Here is a 7,215-nt window from a genome sequence, read left to right on the forward strand (position 1 = left end):
GGGGTCATGAGCTGTCAGCCTCCAACTCAACCCCGCTTTGCTTCTAGCATTTATAATAGCGATAAATATATAAAAAAGTGTTTTCAATTTATAAGGGGGGGGGTCGCACTCAGAGGTTTGCTATGTGAAAGGGGTCACCAGGACAAAAGTTGGAGAACCACTGAATTAACCTCTCTGAAGCCTCAGAGAATATGGGGGGGGGGTCTCCCTTGGTAGGGTTGGAAAGGAGGTAGGTGGTGTAGGATATTGCTCTTCTCATGTGATCCCTCCCCCAGTGGCTAATTTTAAATGAAGCTACCCTCCCCTGACATGAATCTCCCTATGGCACTGAAATTAAATAGAGACTATAATTTGGCATTTGAGAAGTGAAAGGGATGGTAGCCCTAATGGAAAAGCTAACAGCTTGGCTCTTCTGCAAGCCTCAAACTGCTGAATGAGCTTTAGGGTAGGGAAGGCTGTGCCTCCCAAACAGCCTGGCCCTGCCCCTATCTGACCCCCCCCCACTTCCTGCCCCCCAACTGCCTGCCACCTTCAGAATCCCCGACCCATCCTGCTCCTTGCCCCCTCACCGTCCCCCAGAGACCCCACCCCCACCACCCCAGGACCCCACCCCAGCTCCCTGTCCCCTTCCTGCCCCAACCCCTGTCCACCCCTCACTGAATCCTGACAGACCCTAGAACACCCACGATCCAACCCCCCCCCGTTCCCTGTCCCCTGACCACCACCCCCCAACCTCTGCCCCTTCCCTGTCCCCTGACTGTCCCCAGAACTCCCTGCCCTTATCCAACCTCCTCCCCCCGCCAGCCCCTTACCTCTGGCTCCCCCCTCACCCGGAGCCTCAGTGCGTCGTATCCAGGAGCGTCCCTGAACGGCTGTGCAGCGTGTCTCCGGCGAGGCCTGAGCTTCTCCCCACTCAGAGCCGCATGGTAAGGGGGCAGGGCTGCGACCTCCAGCGGGGCCTGAGCTCGCAGCCCTGCACCCTTACCATGCGGCTCTGAGCGGGGCGGAGCTCAGGCCCCACTGGAGGCATGCTGCACAGCTGTTCAGGGACGCTCCTGGATGCGCTGAGGCTCCAGGAGAGGGGCGGAGGCGAGGTTGGGCCGGGGTGGGAGCCTCACCCGTTCTCTTGGGGGCCCCTGTGGAGCCTGGGGCAAATTGCCCCACTTGCCCCCCCCTCTGGGCGGCCCTGGAGCAGGGAATCAGGAGGAGGAGGGGCATAATCTTCCCTCCTGCTGCAAACTTCACCCAAATGTGACATGAAACTCAGCGGGGACAGGTACTCCCCCTTCCCTAAAGGCACCCCTGAATATCACCAAACATTCCATCGAGTTCTTTCACACTTCCTACTAGTCCATCATGGCTGCCATGCTGTGGCTGAGAAGGCTGTTGCTTTGCGGTCCTTTGATCACACACAAAGACAAAAGTTTTGCATTCAGAGTGTAAGTGGTTTCTGTGGTGAACTGGCCCATGCAGTTCAGAATCTCCAGGGCTAGTCCGAGCTGTGTCAGGTGACTTCTGCTCTGGGAGGGGTTGAAGGTGATTGTAAGTCTCTTCTGAGATGACTGACCTCAGCTCCTGAATCAATTTTGAAGTCAATTGTCTTGCCATGAATATTCAGTTTCACTCTCCAGGCAGGTTCTATGTCATCACATGTGATAGATCCCAGAAACAATGGCTCTTGATTGTCCATAAGACAAGTCAGTTTCCTGACTCCTTTGGAGTGGCAAACAGCTGCAAAATGTCCATATTTCATGCATTTATTACATTGTGCTGGGCATGCGTCATCTCTTAGGATCTAACTTTTTCCGCACTTTGTGCACATAGTCTAGAATTGGTTCCTCATAGCCTGGGAGTTCTTTCTTCTTGTTTCAGGGGTTTTATGATCATGATTTAACACTCAGGTGTCTGTTTACAGTTTCTAAGCTCATTGCAGGTTTTTCAAGTTGCTCTAGGATTGCTGTTTCACTAGCTCACACTGCTTTGCTTTTTGTACAGCTGTGCCTAAGGTCAAATCTCACTTCAATTGTAGCTGCTGTGAAAGGTTTCTGTCTGTTAACCCAATAACCAGCCTGTCTGATATTTTCATGTTCTGTATTTCCCAAAATCAGTTTTCAGCCAATGCATGGCAGAGTTCTTACAAAGACATTCAACATTTCCCTCCTTAGTCTTGAGTTCTCCGGTGAAAACATGCTCTTTCATAAACCACATGTCTCTGAGATATACAGTATGCATCAAACATAGCCAGAACCCTTTCATAGTCATCTTTGTGACCATCTTCAGTAAAATCAGAGGATTTAAAGATTAACTCTGCTTTAATTTATGCTGCAGGGAAGCAAGAAGATACCTGTATATCTCCAGTTTCTCTGTGGAGTTTGCAATTTGAAATCTTGCAAAAATACAGCGTCTAGGCTGTGCATTGTGAAGGTTTGTCAAAGGTGATATCCTCTGTGGCAATGAAGAGGCGCATATTGAGGAGATGTTTCAGCCTCTGTAGCTATGCTCCTTTTGTTTCTGTTTTTAGTTTACTCCTGACTCCATACCGTGTTCCTCTACCAGACAGGGACTGGTTGCAGAGGTTGCTTATCCACACCAGAGATGTTCATCATCACCTCTGCTAGGTGTGGCTGAGGTTCATTTCAATAAGGTAGTTCACTAACAGCGCCACCTACTGGTTGAACCTCCAGGAACCATCTTGCTGCTTTTCTTTCTTAACAAGAGAACGTCCAGATACTTTGATCCAGTTTATTGAAGCGGTTCTGTCTCCTAATCTCATTTCAGGTATTAACATGCAGATGGGGAGTTTTTCTTTGAAGTGAACAACAGGGAAATGGTTTACATGAATCTCCTGTAATTGGCCCCTCAGGCTATTTGCTGCCAAAAAGGCAGTGCAGCCTAAGGATTAAAGGGACTAGGCGAGGAAGTCAGGTGATTTAGGGTCTAATCTCAGCTCACCCACTGACCTACAACATGACATCGAGCAAGTCACTTCACCTGACTGTTTGGAATAGAGCCGATGGAGGACTGCTCTCCAGCATGTTCTTCAGAACGTTATAGTCCAGTTTTAAATGACCCACAACTTTCCTTGGGCAACTATTACAAAGTATAATAGATCTAACTGTCTGAACACTTTTCAGACAGACATTGAGGCATATTCTCCTAGCTACACCCCTTCCATTCCCAGCTCTCTCTCCTTGGTGCTTACCTGCTTCAGACACTTGAAGATGTTATTATACCATCAACCTCTTATTCATTGCTTAATATTCCCCTTTGTTGTCTAATGATGCACCCATATCATGAATCAAAGAGCCCTTCCATACTCTAGCTGTCAGGAAATAATTTATTATAAATCAATTTATTTTGCACAGTTCATATTATTCACCAGGGTCTTTAGAGCTGGTGAAGACACCGCCTAGAGCAAACTCAGAACTTTTCAGACTGCTGGGGACTTTTGGATGCTGATTGGTTGTTGAGAAGATCACATGGTTTATAACAATGCTCCTTATCATATCTGAAAGGAAACATTGGAAATGGATCTAATAGGATTTGGGAAGTGCTAACAACTACTTTCTCTCTCTACAGAAAATGCTCCTGCCAAACTTTCCCGTAACTGCTTCCATTTCATTTCCTCCTGTATATGCAGAGACACCCCACTCCCCCACACGTTCTGGGTTCTGTGGAAGGCAGAATGCCCAGGGTGCACTACACACTTACTCCGGTATAACTACATCGCTCAGAGATGTGAAAAATCCACCCCGAGTGACATAGTTATACCGACCTTAGCCCCTCATGTACACAGTGCTATGTCAACAGGAGAGCATCTCTTGTTGACATAGCTACTGCCTCTTGCGGAGGTGGTATAACTAAGCCGATGGGAGAGCTCTCTCCCATTGGCTTAGAAAGTCTTCATCAAAGGACTACAACAGCTTTGTAGTGTAGGCTTGCCCTTAGTCTCTCCATGCACTGCTGCTTTCTATTCCTCCAAGACGAAGGGCGAGGAGCGCTAATGATTATACACAAAGTGGCAGAGTGCATAGTAAGGGCAAACCTAGGGCCTGATCCAAAGCCCATTGAAGTCAGTGGGAATCCTTCCCATCTGTCTGGGGCAGACTCACTAAAGAGCAAATTAACCATCCAGAAAAAGCAATGGGACCTCATTTATTTTACTGAAACCAGGTGGCCTTCCACCTCTGCTGCAGTTTAACAGCTCTTTTTGAAGGCCGACACCTCTGACAACTTGACACCTCCTCAGGAGTGTGTCTGTACCATTTGTTGTGAATCAAAGGCTTGAACCTATGAGCTTCTAAACATGAATGACTTGGGCTGTAAACCGTAGCACAGTAGTTATGTGAGAGCTAGGTTCTATTATTACCCATAGCTACACCTCTCAGTGGACCAACAGCAGCATTTTTTATACAGCTTTTGTAACCACCCACTGCCTTCTTGATCAGGAAGTACCAATTAGGTTTCTCAGGTCCAGAATGGAATTTCTGGTCAAAGAGAGAATACAACCCACCCTGTAAGAGCCAGTAGCCCAGGATGTAGAAGGCATAAAAATGGCCATACTAGGTCAGACTTAGCTGTAAGGTGGCAAAATTTGCAGACAATACACAATTACTCAAGATAGTTAAGTCCAAAGCAGACTGGGAAGAGTTACAAAGGGATCTCACAAAACTGGGTGACTGGGCAACAAAATGGCCGATGAAATTCAGTGTTGATAAATGCAAAGTCATACATATTGGAAAACATAATCCCAACAATGCATACAAAATGATGGGATCTAAATTAGCTGTTACCAGTCCAGAGAGATCTTTGCGTCATTGTGGATAGTTCTCTGTTAACCATATCTACTCAACGAGCAGCGGCAGTCAAAACCGCTAATGGAATGTTAGGAACCATTAGGAAAGGGATAGAAAATAAAACAAAACATCATAATATCACCATATAAATCTATGGTATGCCCACAACTTGAAAACTGCGTGTGTAACCCATGCCTGCTTCGAGTGGCGCTCTGTTCCCCTCTAGTGGCAGCTAGATCAGCTAGAGATTGATAAGCCTCCTACAGCCTTGGCTAGAAGACACATGTCTTTTAGCTCATGCAGTAGAGGCTCATACAGTAAGCTGCAGAGATCACAGGTTTGATCCTGGCTGACGATGACCTGGGTCTCTCGGCATTACACGTGCAGCTTTGGTCACCCCATCTCTAAGACCTGGTCTACACTAGGGTGGGGGGTCGAACTAAGGTACGCGACTTCAGCTACGCGAATAGCGTAGCTGAAGTTGAACTGCCTTAGTTCGAAGTACTCACCCGTCCAGATACCGCGGGATCAAAGTCCGCGGCTCCCCCGTCGACTCCGCCACCGCCGTTCGCGGTGGTGGAGTTCCGGAGTCGACGGGAGCGCGTTCAGAGTTCGAACTATCGCGTCTAGATTAGACGTGATAGTTCGAACTCCGAGAAGTCGAACTCTATGCGTCAACCCGGCAGGTAAGTATAGACCTACCCTAAAAGGATATTAGAATTGGAAAAGGTACAGAGAAGGGCAACAAAAATGGTGAAGGGTATGGAACAGCTTCCATATGAGGAAAGATTAAGAAGACTGGGACTGTTCAGCTTGGAAAAGAGATGACTAAGGGGGATATAATAGAAGTCTATAAAATCATGACTGGTGTGGAGAAAATGAATAAGGAAGTGTTATTTACCTCTGCACATAATGCAAGAATGAGGGGTTATCCAGTGAAATTAATAGGCAGCAGGTTTAAAACCAACAAAAGGAAGTTCAGCCTGTGGAACTCTTTGCCAGGGGGTATTGTGAAGGCCAAAAGTATAACTGGGTTCAAAAAAGAATTAGATAAGTTCATGGAGGATAAGTCCATCGATGGCTATTAGTCAATATGGTCAGGGATGCAACCCCAATGTTCTGGGAGTCCTTAAGTCTCTGACTGCCAGAGTGGACAATGGGATGGATCCATTGGTAATTGCCCGGTTCTGTTCATTCTTTCTGAAGTATCTGGCATTGGCCACTGCCAGAATACAGGATACTGGGCTAGATGGACTATTGGTCTGACCCAGTATGACCATTCTTATGTTCTTATCCATCTTGAGAAATTTTGTGTCACCTGCAGATTTTACCATCCCACTGTTCACCCCCTTTTCCAGATCATTTATGAATATATTGAATAGCACAGGTTCCAGTAAAGATCCTTGGGGGATCCCACTGTTTACCTCTGAATTGTGAAAACTGACCATTTGTTCCTACTCTTTGTTTTCTTTTAATCAATTACAGATCAGTTAAGCAGTTACTGATCCATGGGGGGACCTACCATCTTATCCATGACAGCTTACTTTGTTAAGAGCCTTTAATGAGGCACCTAGTAAAAGACTTTCTGAAAGTCCACTATATCCACTGGATCCCCCTTGTCCACATGCTGGCTGACCCCCTCAAACAATTCTAATAGGTTCAAGTCCCTGATCTTCCTGATTCATGGCTGGGACTTGATCCACAGTCCTGCCTGTCCTGGCTGAGTGCCCTAACCACCAGGCTATTTACTATTCTGAGGCAGGGCTCTTGGGTTATTTTGTGAAAAATTTCAAGCAGTCTCAGTTTTATTCTGCTCCAGAACAAACACAAATGCCCAAAGCTTACATTTTTTCACAAAAGGGAACGACTGTTTTCCAGACAGCCCAACAGCTGAGTATCTTTCGTAACCCTAATCTCTCACTTGTCTCATAAATTACAGCAATCTTCCAACTTACCGCCTACACCAAAAAAATATTACCTGAGCTGACCACTGCTGGAGTGTCGCGCACTCACAGAGCTGCAACTGTCCACTCACATTCCATATAAATCAATGGTTTGTTGCAGTGGGACTAGAACATTCAGCAGCACAGCGGGTGTGTGTGACCTGGGTGGATCTAGAACGTTTAGCAGCATGGCAAGTGGATTTTGCCTGAACCTCCCTGGTATGCTCAGGTGCATCACAACCTATATTAGTACTACTATTTGTGAAGTGCTGAAGATCTGGCATATTCAGCAGGTTCCACCTATGTGGATAAATTTAATACAACAGGAGAACAGTCACAATAAATGATTTCTGAATCACTGAGGCACCAGACAAAGAGCAAAGCTGAGGAAGAAGCTACCAGCATCCAGAGGAAGGCTCAACTGCAGAGACTGGAAAGAAAGAGAGAGAGAGAGGTCAAACGCTTGCCGCTTCTGC

At 46.7% G+C, this 7,215-nt stretch overlaps 1 protein-coding gene across 2 annotated transcripts in view; it reads right to left on the reverse strand.

Annotated features, from left to right (window-relative positions):
* The window catches only part of LMX1A (LIM homeobox transcription factor 1 alpha), a 54,001-nt gene extending 47,163 nt beyond the window's left edge, over positions 1-6,838 (reverse strand). The window contains exon 1 of one of the 2 annotated variants that reach the window (XM_045028049.1): positions 6,775-6,838. The gene's annotated coding sequence lies outside the window, so the exon portion shown is untranslated. Of the gene's footprint in view, positions 1-6,751 lie in introns of both variants that reach the window. The other variant, XM_045028050.1, reaches the window with a different exon arrangement.
* Positions 6,839-7,215: the final 377 nt, after the last annotated feature.

Source organism: Mauremys mutica, chromosome 8, assembly GCF_020497125.1.
Source record: "Mauremys mutica isolate MM-2020 ecotype Southern chromosome 8, ASM2049712v1, whole genome shotgun sequence".
Classification (NCBI taxonomy): domain Eukaryota; kingdom Metazoa; phylum Chordata; order Testudines; family Geoemydidae; genus Mauremys; species Mauremys mutica.